This window comes from Mobula birostris, chromosome 30 (assembly GCF_030028105.1).
Source record: "Mobula birostris isolate sMobBir1 chromosome 30, sMobBir1.hap1, whole genome shotgun sequence".
NCBI classification, from domain to species: domain Eukaryota; kingdom Metazoa; phylum Chordata; class Chondrichthyes; order Myliobatiformes; family Myliobatidae; genus Mobula; species Mobula birostris.
Window position 1 is genome coordinate 35,083,412 of NC_092399.1, and position 18,519 is coordinate 35,101,930.

An 18,519-nucleotide genomic window follows, 5' to 3' on the forward strand; every position below is an offset into this window, starting at 1 on the left:
CTGTACAGAAGGGATGGTTTGCACCTGAACTGGAGGTGGACTAATATCCTAGCAGGAAGACTTGTAAATGCAGCATGTGGGGTTTAAACTAGAGTTGCAGTGGGATGGGAACCACCATGCCAGAACGGTTAGTGGAGAGGCTGTAGAGACAGATGTTGGTAAGTCCTGTGAAAAAGTTAGGAATGAAGAGGCTGAGCCTGGTGTGACTAGTGCCCTGCAACCTTGCAGCACAGTTACGAGTCGGCTGGTATGATGTTGTGGGCATCAATGATTCATGGCTGAAAAAAGAGTTTGGCTGGGAGCTCAAGATCCAAGGATACACATTGTGTTGAAAGGACAGGCAGAAAGGCAGAGAAAAAATGAAATCAAATCATTAGAAAGAGGTGACATAGGTTGGACGGTATTCAATCATTGTGGATAGATCTAGGGAATTGCAAGGGTAAAAAGACCCTGATGGGAGTTGTATAACGACCCCCAAACAGTAGTAAGGATGTGGTCTATAGTTACAATGGGAGGTAAAAAATGCATGCCAAAAGGGCAATGTTACAATAGTCATGGGGGATTTAAATAGAAGGTAGATTGGGAAAATCAGGTTGGTGCTAGATTCCAGGAGAGAATTTCTAGAGTGCCTATGAGATGGCTTTTTAGAGCAGCTCATGGTTAGGTCCACTAGGGGATCGGCTATTCTGGATTGGGTGTCGTGCAGTGAACCAGAATTGATAAGAGAGCTTAAGGTCAAAAAGCCCTTAGGGTCAGTATGAGTAAATTGACCCTGAAATTTGAAAAGGAGAAACTAAAGTCAGATGTGTCAGTATTATAGCAGAGTACAAGGCACTTAACCACACATTGCTCTGCGACGACACCGGTACCAAGCTGCATCGGCCCTAGTGCCCTTCCCTTGGACAACATCGGTGTCGTGGAGAGGAAAGACTTGCAACATGGGCAACTGCTGGTCTTCCATACAACCTTGCCCAGGCCTGCGCCCTGGAAACCTTCCAAGGTGCAAATCCATGGTCTCACGAGACTGACGGATGCCTATAGTGGAGTGAAGGGAATTATAAGGCATGAGAGGAGTTGGCCAGAATTAATTGGAAAAGAACATTGGCAGGGATGATAGGAGAGCAGCAATGGCTGGAATTTCTGGAAGCAATTCGGAAGGCACAGGATATATACATTCTAAATAGGAAGAAGAATTCTAAAGGAAAATGCAACCGTGACTAATGAGAGGTCAAAGCTAAGGAGAGGGCATATAATTAGTGGAAAGTTCAAGGATTGGGAAGCTTTTAAAAACCAACAGAAGGCAACCTAAAAAAGTCACTAAGAAGGTAAAGATATAGTAGGGAAGTAAGCTAGCCAATAATATTAAAGACAATACCAAAAGTTTCTTCAGATACATAAATTGTAAATGAAAGGCAAGAATAGATATCAGACCACTGGAAAACGATGCTGGCGAGATAGTAATGGGGGTCAAGGAAATGGTAGTTGAATTGAATAAGTATCTTGCATCAGTGTTCACTGTGGAAGATACTCGCAGTATGGTGGAAATTCCAGGTGTCAGGGATCATGAAGTGTGTGAAGTTACCATTACTAAAGAGAAGTTTCTCGGGACCTGGTGGCATCGAGATTCATCGTCACCGAGGAGGACGTTAGAAGGGCCTTCCTGAAAATAAATCCAAGGAAGGCGACGGGCCCAGATGGCGTCCCGGAACGGGTCCTTCGGGCCTGTGCAAGCGAGTTAGCTGGAGTGTTTGCTGACATCTTCAACTGCTCCTCGCTTCAGTCTAAGATCCCCTCGTGTTTTAAGAAGGCAACGATAATCCCAGTGCCGAAGAAGAGCAAGGTGGCATGCCTGAATGACTATCGACCTGTGGCTCTGACATCAATTGCTATGAAGTGTTTCGAAAGATTGGTTATGACACACATCAACCACAGCCTACCGGTCAATCTCAATGCTTTGCAATTCACCTACCGGAGCAACAGGTCAACGGTAGACACCATCTCTCTGGCCCTACGTTCCTCCTTAGAACACCTGGAGGATAAAGATGCAGATGTAAGGCTCCTTTTCATTGACTACAGCTCTGCCTTTAATATCATCATTCCAAATAAACTGATTCCTAAGCTCCGGAACCTGGGCCTTAGCACTCAGATCTGCAGCTGGATCTTCAGCTTCCTCACAAACAGGACCCAGGCTGTAAAAATAGGGGACAAGCTGTCCTCTACAATCACTCTGAGCACCGGTGCCCCACAAGGCTGTGTACTCAGCCCCCTGCTGTACTCACTGTACACCCATAATTGTGTAGCCAAGTTTCCATCAAACTCAATGTATAAGTTTGCTGATGACGACAATTGTAGGCCGTATCTCGGGTAATGATGAGTTTGAGTACAGAGAGGAAATTAAGAACCTGGTGGCATGGTGCAAAGACAATAACCTATCCCTCAACGTCCGCAAGACGAAGGAATTGGTTGTTGACTTCAGAAGGAGTAGCGGACCGCACGATCCCATTTACATCGGTGGTGCGCAAGTGGAACAGGTCAAAAGCTTTAAGTTCCTCGGGTCAATATCACAAATGACCTGACTTGGTCCAACCAAGCAGATTTCACTGCCAAGGAGGCCCACCAGCGCCTTTACTTCCTGAGAAAACTAAAGAAATTTGGCCTTGTTACGTACCCCGTAACTGGGTTGCCATACCAGCAGAAATGGATCACTCAGTTCGAGTCTGGATTACTGGAACTAAGAAAGTTTTATTAAAGAAATAAGCAACACAGTACTCTAATCAAAAGGATAATGAATACAACAGTTCAGCAATGATAAACACACATGTACACAGAAACTAGGATAATAGGATCAATCAAGCTCTATCGTCGTCTAGGGGTAAATGACCAGTTTCAAAGTGTCGCAAAGTTCAGTTCAATTGAGTTCAGTTCAGTTCACAGTAATCACTGCTGTGGGAGATGGACAGTGGGGGGAAGGAGAGAGAGAGCAAAAACGAATGAATATTCAAACGGCTTCCACACACAGACCTTCAATATTCTTCGTAGTCAGCTTTCATGCGAGCCCTTTTGATGTCATCTGAGGTCACCGACCGTGACCCCTCCGTTTCCAGATACGATCTTTCCTCAGCGGTGAACCCGGCACCCAGGCAAGGGCGGACACACACCAGGTTCCCGCCGATCGTATCTTTCCACCCTGTGCGTCTCTGGCTTGGTCCCGTGACCAGCTCTCCAAAGACCCCCACCGACTTGTGGGAGGCGCACCGCTTCCAGGGTCTCGTTACCTCGTGGTGTCGTGTGTGTCCTGCCTTAGCGAACCTGTCCCTTTTTATCCCCCTGCTGGGGTATCGCCTGTCCATCACTTCAAACAGTTCAAGGTTCAAAGAGGAGCCGGTCTTGACAGCTCTCCCATCTCTTCATTAACATCTCCAAATGCTGCTCCATTGTTTTCCTTATCTCTCTTTCTCCTGAAGACAGGTGGCAGACCAACTGCTGATCCCACTGGTGCCAGCACAGGACAGTTAACATCTTAGTCTATGTGTACTTTCGTCACAGCCTCATTAATAAAACCCTCATTAATTTTTATAGATGCACCGTAGAAAGCATTCTTCTAGGGTGCATCACAACCTGGTATGGAAGTTGTCCTGTCCAAGACCGAAAGAAGCTGCAGAAGATCATGAACATGGCACAGCACATCACACAAACCATTCTTCCGTCCATGGACTCACTTTACACCGCACGCTGTCGGAGCAGTGCTGCCAGGATAATCAAGGACACGACCCACCCAGCCAACACACTTTTCGTCCCTCTTCCCTCCGGGAGAAGGCTCAGGAGCTTGAAGACTCATACGGCCAGATTTGGGACAGCTTCTTTCCAACTGTGATAAGACTGCTGAACGGATCCCGACCCGGATCTGGGCCGTTCTCTCCAAATATCCGGACCTGCCTCTCGGTTTTTTTGCACTACTTTCCATTTTTCTATTTTCTATTTTCTATTTATGATTTATAATTTAAATTTTTAATATTTACTAATTTTTACTGTTTTTAATATTTAATGTTTGTAATCCAAGGAGCAGGAAGCGCAGAATCAAATATCACTGTGATGATTGTACGTTCTAGTATCAATTGTTTGGCGACAATAAAGTATAAAGTAAAGTAAGGAGAAGTTTCTTGGGAAACTGAAAGGTCTGAAGGTCGATAAGTCGCCTGGACCAGATGGTCTACACCCCAGGGTACTGAAAGAGGTGGCTGAAGAGATTGTGGAGGCACTAGTAATTTTTAAGAATCACTGGATTCTGGAAGACTGGAAAATTGCAAATGTCACTCCACTCTTCATGAAGAGATAGAAGCAGAAGAAAGGAAACTATAGGCCAATTAGTCTGACCTCAGTGGCTTGGAAGATGGTGGAGTCGATTATTAAGGATGAGGTTGCAGGATACTTGGAGGGATGTGATAAAATAGGCCATAGGCCATGGTTCCTCAAGAGAAAATCTTGCCTGACAAATCTGTAGGATTCTTTGAAGAAATAACAAGCAGGATAGACAAAGGAGAATTGGTTGATGTGCACTTGGATTTTCAGAAGGCCTTTGGCAGGGTGCCTCACATGAGGCTGTTTAACAAGTTACATGGTATTATAGGAAAGATACTAGCATCGATGAAGCAGGAGACAAAGAATGGGAATAAAGGGAGCCTTTTCTGGCATCTGCCGATGACTACTGGTGTAGCACAGGGGCCTATGTTGGGACCGATTCTTTTTACGTTGTATGTCAATAATTTGGATGATGGAATTGATGGCTTTGTTGCAAAGTTTGCAGACGATATGAAGATAGGTTGAGGGGCAGGTAGTTTTGAGGAAGCAGAGAGACAACGGGATGATTTGGACAGATTAAGAGAATGTGCAAAGAAATGGATAGAATACAGTGTTGGGAATTGTATAGTCATGCACTTTGGTAGAAGAAATGAAAGAGTTGACTATTTTCTAAATGGAGAGAAGATACAAAAATAAACTGAGGTGCAAAGGGACTTAGGAGTCCTTGTGCAGGATTCCCTAAAGGTTAATTTGCAGGTTGAGTCTCTGGTGAGGAAGGCAAATGCAATGTTAGCATTAATTTTAAGAGGGTTAGAATATAAAAGCAAGGATGCAATACTGAGACTTTATAAAGCACTGGTGAGGCCTCCCTTGGAGTATTGTGAGAATTTTGGGTCCCTTATCTTTAAAAGGATGTGCTGAAACTGGAGAGGGTTCAAAAGAAGTTCACGAAAATGATTCTGGGATTGAATGGCTTCTCATATGAAGAGTGTTTGATGGCTCTGGGCCTGTGCTCACTAGAATTTAGAAGAATGAGGGGTCCCCGAACTGAAACCTATTGAATGGTGAAAGGTCCTGAGAGAGTGGATGTGGAGAGGATGTTTCCTGTGTTGTGAGAGTCTAAGATGAGAGGACGTAGCCTCAGAATAGAGGGGCGTCCTTTTGTGGAGGTGAGGAGAAATTCCTTGAGCCAAAGAGTATTGAATCTGTGGAATTCTTTACCACAAGCATAGTATATCTAAGACAGAGTTTGATAGATTTTTGATTGGTCAGGACATGAAGGGAGAAGGCAGGAGATTGGGGCTGAGAGGAAAATTGGATCAGTTATGATGAAATGATGGAGCAGACTTGATGGGCCAAATGGCCTAATTCTGCTCCTATATCTTATGGCCCCATTGTCGAAAACAACTTTCAGAGGTCCTTAGAGGAAGAACTGTAGAGATGCATGAAGCTAGAAAAGACTACAAAAGCATTTCTAAAGACCTGAGTGTTCTTCAGTCCGCAGTAAGAGAAATTATTTACAAATGGAAGAAATTCAGTACTCTTGCTACTCTCCCTTGGAGTGGACGTCCTGCAAAGATTACACCAACAGCACAATGTGTAATGCTGAAGGAGATGGAAAAGAACCCAAGGGTAACAGCAAAAGACCTGCAGAAATCTCTGGAACTTGCTGAAATCTCTGTTCATGTGTCCACTATAAGAAATACACATAAGAATGGTGTTCATGGAAGGATGCCATGTAGGAAACCATGGCTCTCCAAAAAAAAAACATTGCTGCAAATCTCAAGTTTGCAAAAGACCACCTGGATGTTTCACAATGTTTCTGGGACAATGTTCTGTGAACAGATGAGACCAAAGTTGAGGGAACAATGAATTCAATAATGTATCAAGACATCTTGCAGGAGAATGTCAGGGTAGCGGTCCATCACCTGAGGCTTAATAGAAGTTTGATATCGCAACAAGACAATAATTAGAAACAGAAGAGTAAATCAACAAAAGAATAGTTTAAAAAGAAGAAAATTCATGTTTTTGAATGGCTAAATCAGAGTCCAGACCTTAACCCAATTGAGATGCTGTAACATGGCTTGAAGAGGGCTGTTCGTGCAAGGTATCCCAGATATATTGATGAACTGAAACAGTTTTGTATGGAGGAATGGTGTAAAATTCCTCCTCGCCATTGTGCAAGTCTGATCAGCAGCTACAGGAAATATTTGGTGGAGTTATTGCTGCTAAAGGAGATTCTACCAGTTATTAAATATAAGGGTTCACATAATTTTTCCACCCTGGACTGTGAATGATTAAACAATGTGTTCAATAAAGACACGAAAAGTACAATTGTTTGTGTGTTACTAGTTTAGGCAAATTGTTCTTGTCCATTATTGTGACTTAGATGACGATCAGACCACATTTTATGAGTAATTAATGTAGAAGACCAGGTAATTGCAAAGAGTTCACAAGCTCATTCTTGCAAATAAGCAGATTGATATATACAAGATCCGATGTGGCCTCATCTGTGCCCTATAGAACTGAAGTATAAGCTCCCTAGCTTCATATTCAAGTGTCTTAACAGTAAACCATTCTATTTCCTTAGTTTTACCAGTTACTTGCTGGATCCACATACGAGCCTATTGAGAATCATGCACTTGGACACCTGGTCCCTCTGCATTTCAGGGTTCTGAAATTTCTCGCTATCTAACTCACATACTGTTTTATTTGTCTGGCCTTAATGGACAATGTCATATTGCATTGAACATAAAGCATTACAGCACAGTACAGGTTCTTCAGCCCATGATGTTGTGCCGACATTTTAACCTACTGCAAGGACCATCTGAGCAACACACATAAAAGTTGCTGGTGAACGCAGCAGGCCAGGCAGCATCTCCAGGAAGAGGTACAGTCGATGTTTCGGGCCGAGACCCTTCGTCTGGACTAACTGAAGGAAGAGTTAGTAAGAGATTTGAAAGTGGGAGGGGGAGATCCAAAATGATAGGAGAAGACAGGAGGTGGAGGGATGGAGCCAAGAGCTGGACAGTTGATTGGCAAAAGGGATATGAGAGGATCATGGGACAGGAGGCCCAGGGAGAGGGAAAGGGGGAGGGGGAAAAAAACCCAGAGGATGGGCAAGGGGTATAGTCAGAGGGACAGAGGGAGAAAAGGGAGAGAGAGAGAGAGAAAGAATGTGTGTATATAAATAAATAATGGATGGGGTATGAGGGGGAGGTGGGGCATTAGCAGAAGTTAGAGAAGTCAATGTTCATGCCATCAGGTTGGAGGCTACCCAGACGGAATATAAGGTATTGTTTCTCCAACCTGAGTGTGGCTTCATCTTTACAGTAGAGGAGGCCATGGATAGACATGTCAGAATGGGAATGGGATGTGGAATTAAAATGTGTGGCCACTGGGAGATCCTGCTTTCTCTGGTGGACAGAGCGTAGGTGTTCAGCAAAACGATCTCCCAGTCTGCGTTACAGTAGAGGAGGCCGTGGATAGATACGGTAGTGTCTTATTATCTTGTACATCTCTATCAAGTCACCCCTCATTCTCCTTCACTCCAAAGAGAAAAGCCCTAGCTTGCTGAAACTTTCCTCATAAGACATGCGCTCTCATCCAGGCAGCATCCAGGTAAATCTACTCCACACCCTCTCTAAAGCTTCCACATCCTTCCTATAATGAGGAGACCGGAAATGAACAAACTAGTACAATGTGGTCTAACCAGAGTTTTACAAAGATGCAACATTACCTTTTGGCTCTTGAACTCAATTCCCTGACTAATGAAGGCCAATACACCTTCTTAATTATTCTATCAACTTATGGGGTCACTTTGAATGATCTATGGATGTGGCTCCTTAGACCTCTCTGATTCTCCACACTGCTGAGAATCCCTGTATTCTACCTTCAAGTTCAATCTTTCAAAGTGTATCACTTCACTCTTCTCAGACCAGTTCTGCATTCTAACAATGTCCCCTTGTAACCTACAACAACCTTACACACCATCCACAACACCACCAATCTTCATGTCATCTACAAACTTGTCCTTCCACTTCCTCATCTGAGTCATTTATAAAAATCACAAGGAGCAGATCCCTGCAGAACACAACTGGTCATAGACCTCCAAACAAATTTGCTCCATCTCCAACCACTCTCTGTGGGCAATTTTCTGACATTATCTCCATTTCAAATTATTGTGGTAGGGATCCTATTGGAGAGGATCCTTTGTGGTAGGACTTATGAACATCTGGAAAAGCATTGCCAAATTGGAGTCAGTCAGCGTGGTTTTGTGCAGGGCAGGTCATAGTAATCTGGTTAAGTTTTCTGAGGAGATGACAAAGATGATGGACGAAGGTAGAGCTGTGGATGTTGTCTACATGGATTTTAATAAGGCATTTGGCAAAGTCCCTCATGGCAAGTTCATCTATAAGATTAAGATGCATGGGACCTGCAGTGATTTGGCTGTTTGGATTCAGAAATGGCTTGCACATAAAAGACAGAAGGTAGTTGTGTCACCACGGTTCGGATATTGCCCAAGTGCAGAGTGAGAGACACCGAAGCAGGTCGATAGTTCACAGACTTTAATTCGAAAAAAGGGAAAACTAACCAATAAATGCTATGCCAAACAGGGGCGTTAACTAAGACTCTCAAAAGGGAAATGAAGCCTACACTGCAGCTGAAAAGAATATCTAAACATTAAATGAATACCGCTAGTCTTCAGAGTCAGTTGATTTTGAAAGTCCAATGGCTCAGGGAAGGCCGAACGCAAAACAGCAGCGAAGCTTTGCTATGCTCTGCCCAAGTCTCGACAAGCACTACAACGACAAGAATGTAGTTAAATACTATCACGATTAAATAATAATTACCTGACACGTGCAGATTCACAAGCGCAATTGCCGTATCTACTGCGCTGCCGAATCCATGGTTGAGACAAGTGGTAAATGGCCTTGTTCTGGCTAGAGGTCTGTGTCAGTAAGTTTTTAGATGACACAAAGACTGGCATTGTGGATGGCGTAGAAGGCTGCAATGAATGCAACAGTATATAGATTTAAAAATTCAGAATCAGGTTTCATATCACCAGCAAAGGTTGTGACATTTGTTGTTTTTGTGGCAACAGTACAATGCAATAGATAATAATAGAAAAACAAACAGTGAATTACAGTAAGTATATATATATAATAGTTAAATTAGTGCAAAAATGGAAATTTAACAAGTAGTCAGGTGGCGTTTATAGGTTTAGGAAATCTGATGGCAGAGGGGAAGAAGCTGTTCCTGAATCATTGAGTGTGTGCCTTTAGGCTTCTGTACCTCCAGAAGTTGGCGGAGAAATGGCAGAGGGAGTTTATTCCATGCTAGTGTAAGGAGTTGCTCTTTAAGAGATCAAATATAAAGGTTAATGGCAGAACCTTAACAGCTTTGATGTACAAAGGGATCTTGGGGGCACTTCTCTGAAAATGGCTGATAAAGAAAGCATGTGGCAAATAAGACACTGAATTCATGAGTCAGGAAGTTGTGCTGCAGCTTTATAAAACTCTGGAAGGCTGCATCTGGAGGATTACATTCAAATCTCGTTGTTCCATTATAGGAAGGATGAGGAGGCTTTGGAGAGGGTGCAGAAGAGTTTTAGTGGGATGCTACCTGGGCTAGAGGGTATATGCTAGGAGGAGAGATTGGCCAAAGATGGATTGTTTTATCTGGAGTGGCAGAAGCTGAGTCAGAAGTTTATATAACTGTTGATGAGGTGTTGAATGAGGAGAGCAGCAGTATCTTTTCCCCAGGGTTGAAATGTCTGATACTCAAGGGCACGCCTATTTAAGGTGAGAGGGGGGAAAGTTCAAAAGAGAGGTGCGGGGCCAAGTTTTTTTTCACACAGAAAGTGGTGGGTACCTGGAATGTGCTGCAGGAATGGTGGTGGAGGCAGATATGACAGAGGCATTTAACACAGTCTTACATAGGAACTGTGTAGGACTGTGCAGAAAATGGAAATGTATGGACCACATGCAGCCAAAGGGATTTGGTATCATTAGCTTATCAACCTATCAACCTATCATTGTTGGTCAAGGACTTGTTCCAACGCTGTGCTCTTCTGTGTCCTATACGCCATTTGCCTTTGACTTAACAGTCTGTTATTCCTGAATTAACATAGCTCCTTAGTTAACATACTTTATACCTGGCTTTGTGTCCTGAGCAAATTTTACAACCATACCTTTGGTATGTTCAACCAACTATTAAATAAAAATGACACCTGGCAACATTCACTGTGAAACACCGCACATTACTGATTTCTAACAGAGAAACAATCTACCAGGCCTCCCATTTTACTGTTAGTTATGCAATTAGTCTATCTTCAGGAATAATCTATTATGGAGAACCTTATGAAATTCCCTCTGGAGTCTTAATTCAGCAGTCTTAATCTATAGGCATGTTACTTCTTGAAAGAACTGCACTAAATCAGTTGAACATGAGTTTCCTTTCATAAAATCATGACGACCATGCCTGATTGCCTTGAATTTTTCTAAGTGTCCTGCTGTAGTGTCCTCAGTACTAGCTTCTATAAGATAAGGTTGCAGACCGTCAATAGCCTTGCACTAATTCTACTTTATTTTCCCACATTTCCATCGGCTCCCTCAGATTCTACCCCTCTCCTACACAGAGCAGTAATTTGCAGCAGCTAATTAACCTACCAGTTCCTAGCTTTGGCCCACTGGAGGAAAATCGTGAACAGGAAATTGGAGGTGTGCAAAATCCATATTGACAGCAGTGTGTTCTGTGTTAAGTTTCGTTTGTGTTCCATATTGTTCTACCAAGCATTTTGGGAATGCTTTGATGGCACTGGAATGTGCCCCCAGCACATTGTTGGGTGTGTTGGTTGTTTACGCAAACAACACATTTCACTGTATGTTTCGAAGTACATCTGATATATAAATCTGAATTTGAATCTGGAGGTCAGGACTGGATGGACTGGGAGTCAGCAGCTCTGTTGGCGAAACTACAGTGTTGCCCATAGATTGAAAGAGTTAAAGAACCTGGTAAAACTGTTTATTTTTGTGTTTCTCTGGACAGTCTGGAAAACTAGTAAACAGATAGGCAAACCAAAACAGTGCTGTGGAATGTTAAACAGAAGGAGAAGAGCTGGCCAGGAGAGGGAGAGGGTAAGGCATAGGAATATGCAGAGGCAGCAGAAAGTATTAAAAAGAGAGGGAATACAGCTCAACAGTGAGGGAGGAAGTTATAGGAGTAGACAGGAAGAGACTGTCTAGACTGTCAGAGTAAGAAGAAATGGGGTGGCCAGGGAGCATAGCAGTTAGTGCATTTGTGTACAGCGCCAGCGATCACCCTTCGGGGTTCAATTCCTGCCACTGGTGTACCTTCTCCCTGTGACTGCATGGATTTCCTCTGGGTGCTCTGGTTTCCTCCCACATTCCAAAAATGTATGGTTAGAGATGGTAGGTATCGGCATGTATCTTGGTACTGGAAGCATGGTGACTCTTGTGGACTACCCCAGCACAATCCTTGCTGATTCAATTTGACACAAATGATGCATTTCACTGTATGTTTTGATATTCATCTTACAAATAAAGTTAATCTTTGAACTTTATCTTTAAATGTAAAGGGACATAAATCCCTCATACATTATGCAAACAGGAGGAAATCTGCAGATGCTGGAATTTCAAGCAATACACATAAAAGTTGCTGGTGAATGCAGCAGGCCAGGCAGCATCTCTAGGAAGAGGTACAGTCGACGTTTCGGGCCGAAACCCTTCGTCAGGACTGGGGTCAACTGGAGTCCTGACGAAGGGTCTCGGCCCGAAACGTCGACCGTACTTCTTCCTAGAGATGCTGCCTGGCCTGCTGCGTTCACCAGCAACTTTTATGTGCGTCCCTCATACATTAGTTCACTTAGACACTACATATTTCAGATTATTTTTCAGACCAGAATATGATTCACAAAAAAAATCACGTCTCGCACATATTCAACTTTCACATTTTAATGACATCCAGCTCACGTTCATTTTAACCAACTGCCACATTCATGTCTTTATAAACGCACAAACGCTTCCTCATCATTATTAGCACATGCTCCAACATTAATCATCATAACTGTTGTGTATTTAGTATTTCAGTAATATCTGAGTGAGGGCGAGGGCCTCTGTCAGTCAGAGTTGACCGTGGATACTGCATCCTGGCTGTCTAGATACACAAGCCTGGGCAGTACAATATGGAGAGCAAGCTGTTGCCCATGTAGCAAGATTCCCCTCTCCGCACATCTGATGAACCCAAAGGAATGTCAGAGACCAGTACAGTTTGATACCAGAAGCGTCACAGGAGTTGCCAGTCAGCATTGAACTCAATGCAGGACTGCCTTAGGGACTCCAGCTCCGGATTTTTCACTCGGGGTTCACTCCCGAAGCCTTCCCCATGAGTGGGTATAGCCACAAGACAGTGGAGGTTTGAGATCAGAGTTTTCCTTCTCCTAGATGAGCTGCCAACCACGGCTAATGAGCGCCATCTGCCCAAAGTGACTAGTTTTAAGGTGCTAGTAACCCGCCTTTGCCCCTTCTTATGTCAGCAGGAGTGGTTCCCCCAGGCTTAGTAGCTAAGCCACATGTCAAGGCCAGGAGCTGGACTTAGTTGTCAGAGGCAATTTGAGGTGCACGCCATTGGGAACATTTCATAGGTTGTGGGAACTTATCTCCATTACCACCCCCTGACTATAACAAACTTGACTAATATTGTTTGATTAAGAATTCTTGTTTGTTTAAGCATTTTGTCACAGGTTATATTTAAAAAGACGTGAATTGTCATGTCATGAAACTACCACGTGATACATAGTGTCATGCTTAAAGAACAAAATTAAGACCCGTATCTTTTGGCTTTCCGTTTTCCTCTGAATTGGTTTAATGTTTTGAAATTACAAAACATAACACTGGTGATGAGGTATTTTTTTAAAGTGAACCTAAGGCAGTTACTGACCTGTTGAAGTGCAGCAAGACGTTCAAGTTAAAGAATAACTGCTGTGAATAAAAAATACAGCCCATCACATGTACAGGTAGTCGAGTTAAAAAAGGCAGAAAACAGAAGGATTCATAAATAGTGAGTGAGTACTCAGTGGTAATTATCATAAATAAAAAGAGCAGAAATGGCTGCCTATATTGGAAAGATGATGCATTTGATTGCTAATTGGTTAACTGGCTCATGTATACTGAGCTAATTGAACAGTACTTTGAAACAACTGAAATGTTCAATGAGAAATGAATACCAGTTTTGCTGAGTGCATTCAATTCAAAGGCATACATTTTGCTTTGAAGTTCAACTGCTCCAAACAAGCCAGCTGAAATGATCGTTGCTGATATTGTGAAAGTGATGCAGAAATATTTAGAACCAAAACCATTGCTGATTGAAGAATGGTTTAGGTTTCATAAGTGGAATCACAAGGAAGGGGAATCTATTTCAGTGTACATGGCTAAATTGAAGCGACTCTCTGAGCATTGTCAGTTCAGTAGTGGGCTTAATGATGCACTGATAGATCATTTAGTTTGTGGGATCTAACAAGAAAGCCTTCAAAATCAACTATCTGAAGCACAACTTTTATTTAAAAGAGCAGTTGAGGTCACTATATCAATGCAGACAGAGAAGCAATTAAGTTGTGGTCAGGAATGGAAGTGAGTGTGAACAAAATTGCAATGTCTAAAAACAGAAGCCAGCCTAGCCAAACAAATTCTGTTACCATTGTGGCAGGGGCTCATATACACCAGACCAATGCAGATTTAAAGGCAAAACTAGCAGAAAATGCAATAAAGTAGGACTTGTACAATGAGCAGGCAGACAAACATAAATGGAAATTCAGAAAGCTAAAAGGTCAAGTTGCAGTTTCAAAAAGAGCACTAATCTGCATGCTATTGACGAAAAATCTAATATTGACGAGTGTGACACAGGACTGGGTAGCCTTGAGGTTTAAAATGTGAAAACCAACAATAGACAAGCAATACAACTTACACCAGCGTGAACAGCAAATTAATTAACATGGATTTGGACACTGACTCAGCTGTTTTAGTCATTCCACAAAATAAGTTTGAATATCATTTTGAAGATACTAAAGTGAAGCCTGCAGATATCCAACTAAGAATTTATACTGGAGTAAAGGTAACTTCTGTGGGAATGATATTCATAGCAGTCAAATACAATAAACATTGTATTTGTGTTTGTAAGTGTTAAAAACAGGAGGGCCAGCACTGTGGGGGCATGATTGGCTGAGACAACTACAATTTGATTGGCGATCCAGTCACCATTTGTATGCCACATTCCCTACAATAGAGTCAGCTGAAAGTGAATTAAGAAAGGTACTGAATAATGCCACATCTGTCTCCACACTGTATACCGCGAACCGTTGCCTAACAGAGGGCAAACAGTTATTGGTGCTAACCTCTGTGCCTCTGGTTGGAAAGCATATTGGACCAAGGAAGGACCATGCTGCTCAGAGGAAGTGTGAAAGTGATGAAAGCAGTGTTCCTACTACAACTGTTTTTGTAGATAGCGTATCTGAGAAAGCTTCTGATATGTTAATCAGTCAGTTACTTGCGAAATGTGGCTTGGTTTTATGAGAGTTCAAGGAGCTTCAGAAAAGCTGCAAGCATTTGGCTTTTCTGAGTATAAAGAACTTGAATCTACTCTGCATGCATTAAGGTTTTTGCATGAATTTCAAGTGCTTGTAAAAGTAAATGCAAAGACCAAAGCCCAGCTGGATGAATTTAAGGTAAAAAAGAAAGAAGTCAATGGAGATACGAAAACAGAGGATTCGTTGGATGATATTGTGGATGAGGAAACCAAGAGGGGAGTTCACCTTGTAAAGGGACCAACAGAAGGATTAATAAGTGAATACTCCAGTGAACTAAATGCACCTTCCCAGCATCAAGATGTATAAACGAGAAGAAGAAAAGGGAAGGAGAAGAAGGGTGTCCAGATCTGTCAGAACCACTTCCTGCAGTCTCAGAATCAATTCCTACAATCACAACAGAGGAAGCTCCAGAACCTGTGACTGTTTCACAGCCACAAGTCTCATCTGCCAAGCAGTGATCCCCAATGTCCAAAAATATGTTATCCCACAAGAATAAGAAATCCTCCATAGAGATGAAATCTTTTGGCCTGAATAGGACAATTTAAAATTCACTATGCTGAATATAGTAGTTGTATTATATAGTATACTGTGGATATAAACACAAGGAAATTTGAAGATGCTGTAAATCTGAGGCACCACACACAAAATGCTGGAAGAACTTAACAGGTCAGGCAGCATCTATGGAAAAGAGTAAACAGTTGATGTTTTGGGCCGAGACCCTTCTTCAGGACTCAAAAGGAAGAGGGAAAATGCCAGAATAAAAACGCTGGGGGAGAGGAAAGAGGCCAACTGGAAAGTGATAGGATAAGCTAGGTGGGTGGGAAAGGTCAAGGGCTGGAGAAGAAAGAATCTGATAGGAGAGGAGAGTGGACCATAGGAGAAAGGGAAGGAGGAGGGGACCCATGGTGGAAGAAATAGGTGAGAAGAAGTAAAGGGTCAGAGTGGGGAATAGAGTAAATTGAATTGATAAGTTAGTTTATTATTCTCACATGTACTGAGATGTACATGTTCAGCAGGGGTTGGTGTTGGGACCATTTTATTCCGCATTACATGTCAATGATATGGATGACAGCTTTGTCCAAGTTTGCAGATAATACAAAGATAGGTAGAAGGGCAGATAGCGTTGAGGAAGCAGGGAGTCTACAGAAGGACTTAGACAGATTGGGAGAATGGGCAAAGAAGTGGCAGCTGGAATATAGTGGAGGGTAGTGAATGGTCAAGCACTTTGGTAGAACGAATGATGGCATTGACTATTTTCTAAATGGAAGGAAAAATTTAGAAATCAGAGATGCAAGGGAACTTGGGAGTCCTCATGTAGGATTACCTAAAGGTTAACTTGCAAGTTGAGTCGGTAGTAAAAGAAGGCAAATGTAATATTAGCATTCATTTTGAGAGGACTAGAATATAAGAGCAAGGACATGATGCTGAGGCTTTATAAGTCAATGGTCAGACCACACTTGGAGTATTGTGAGCAGATTTGGGCTGCAGGATCTGCTGGCATTGGAGAGGGTCCAGAGGAGGTTCAGGAGAATGATTCTAGGAATGAAAGGTTAACATATGAGGAGCGTTTGATGGCTTTGGGCCTATACTAGATGGAGTTTAGAAGAATAAGGTGGGGAATCTCATTGAAAGCTATCGAATATTGAAAGTCCTGGACAGAGTGGATGTGGAGAGGATGTTTCCTGTAGTGGGGAGTCAAGGAGTAGAGGACACAGACTCAGAATGGAGGCTACTGAGCTGCCCAAAATAACTAGTTAGTAACTAGTCAAATGTAAAGTGGAAAGTTTCGATGTGAAACCTTTGGCTTCCTTCCATTAAGGTCACAGGTTCTCAAAATTCATCAGCAATGTCTTTCTGAGATGGATCACTTCAATAACATGTTGAATCAGCCCTGTGTCTGTTTTCAGCCTCATTTTCAAAATTCAGGAAAGGATCTTACATAGAAGTGCAGCTGTAGTAAATTGCTAACACAAGAGATTCTGCAGATCAAAGTCAAAGTCAAAATACATTTATTATCAAAGTGTAGAGCAGGGATTCCCAATGAGGACAGTCCTGGCTCCCCAAGGGGACAGTTACATGTCCTAAGGGGGCGTTAGGGGAAATAGAAGTCAGTGGTTGAAAACCCAAACTGGTGTTTAGCAGGGTTAATAATCAACCGGAGTTGGCTTAAGTGGTCAAAAAGTATGTGGAGATGAGACACATGTTCGGGTTTGGATGCACTGGTGACAAGTATATCATCCAGGTAAACAAACAGAAAAGAAGAGAAAATCTGCAGATGCTGGAAATCTAGAGCAACACACACAAAATGCTGGAGGATCTCAGCAGGCCAGGCAGCATCTATGGAACAGAGTACAGTCGTCGTTTTGGGACAAGACCCTTCAGCAGGACTGGAGAAAAAAAAGATAAGGAGCAGAGCGTTGAGTAAGATTGAAGTCAACAAGGACAAGAGTGCAAGGTGAAAAGGTGTCAGCACCGCCTGACCGGTTTCTCTCCTGCTCTTACTGCTCTCAAAGGAAGTGCCTGCGTTTGACTGGTCTCTCGCTCGGTGCTGTTGGAGGATGGTGCCAGAATCTTGAGTCTTGAGCTAGGTTTAATTGATACGGTGCGTGGATTGAACTCTGTAGTTTATGTTATGATGTGTTCCTGGTTTTGTGCAACTTTGATCAGGGCAGGCTGGCTCTGCAGCCTGCAGTTAATGAAGAAAACTGCTAAATTGAATTCAACTGAACTAAACTGAACATTCCTCGGCAGTTTCAATGACTTTGTGATCTTGCTTGTTTTTTTGACATTTGTGCAATTTGTTCTTTATTTTTGCACGTTGGGTGTTTGATGTTTCCTTTGAACAGGTTCCATGGTGTTTCTTTGCTTCCTGGCTGTCTGTAGTAGACGGATCTCAGCATTGTATACTGCATACATAATTTGATAATAAATGTACTTTGAATATTTGAATCTCTTGAATGTTTGACTCCTTACAGGCAGCCACAAAACAGAGAAACCCAATAGACCCCATTAAAAAAAGAAGGCCGTCAAGCATCCAATGTGCAAAAAAAACACATATCCTGCAAACAACTAAAGTTCACAAAAGTAAGTCCACTGCCACGAAGCCAGTCATCACCACAGCCAGTTCAGGAGCCCAGACTCAGTTCAGAACGGAGATGAGTAAATCTCGCAGAGCAGCGAGCTGAACACTGGCCCATCTCTCCGACACCCTGACCTTTTCAATCTGGCCCAGCGCTTAATCGATCAAACCTCAGGTCTTTCCTCGCTCTCGGGCCCGGGTCCAGGCCCCACTGCCTCGACTCTGCCAAACCTCAGTTCTGCCGCATTGAATTGTCTCCAAGTTTGCTCCAGCAATGGCTAAGCATGGGTTCATTCCCTGCTCTCGGGCCCGTGTCCCGCCGCCCCATTTGAGTCCATACACACCATGCAGCAACTGCCCTGCATCTTCAAGACTTCAGTTCACGTTGCAAAAACGCCAGGTTACAGGCTATTAATTGCAGTGACTGTATCCAAAAAAAATAGTGTGATCATTATAGTTAGTAACTCTCTTCGTTTTGTCTGCTTCAGGCAAATAGTCACTGTGCTTCACCAGCACCATCTTAGAGCAACACGCACAA

General features: G+C 42.9%; 1 protein-coding gene across 2 annotated transcripts in view; it reads left to right on the forward strand.

Moving 5' to 3' along the window:
- col9a2 (procollagen, type IX, alpha 2) overlaps positions 1–18,519 on the forward strand; it is a 146,719-nt gene that overhangs the window by 3,095 nt on the left and 125,105 nt on the right. Inside the window, exon 1 of one of the 2 annotated variants that reach the window (XM_072247133.1) lies at positions 11,003–11,021. The exons of the other annotated variant lie outside the window; for it this stretch is intronic. The gene's annotated coding sequence lies outside the window, so the exon portion shown is untranslated. Of the gene's footprint in view, positions 1–11,002; positions 11,022–18,519 lie in introns of those variants that run through there. 2 annotated transcript variants of the gene reach the window in all.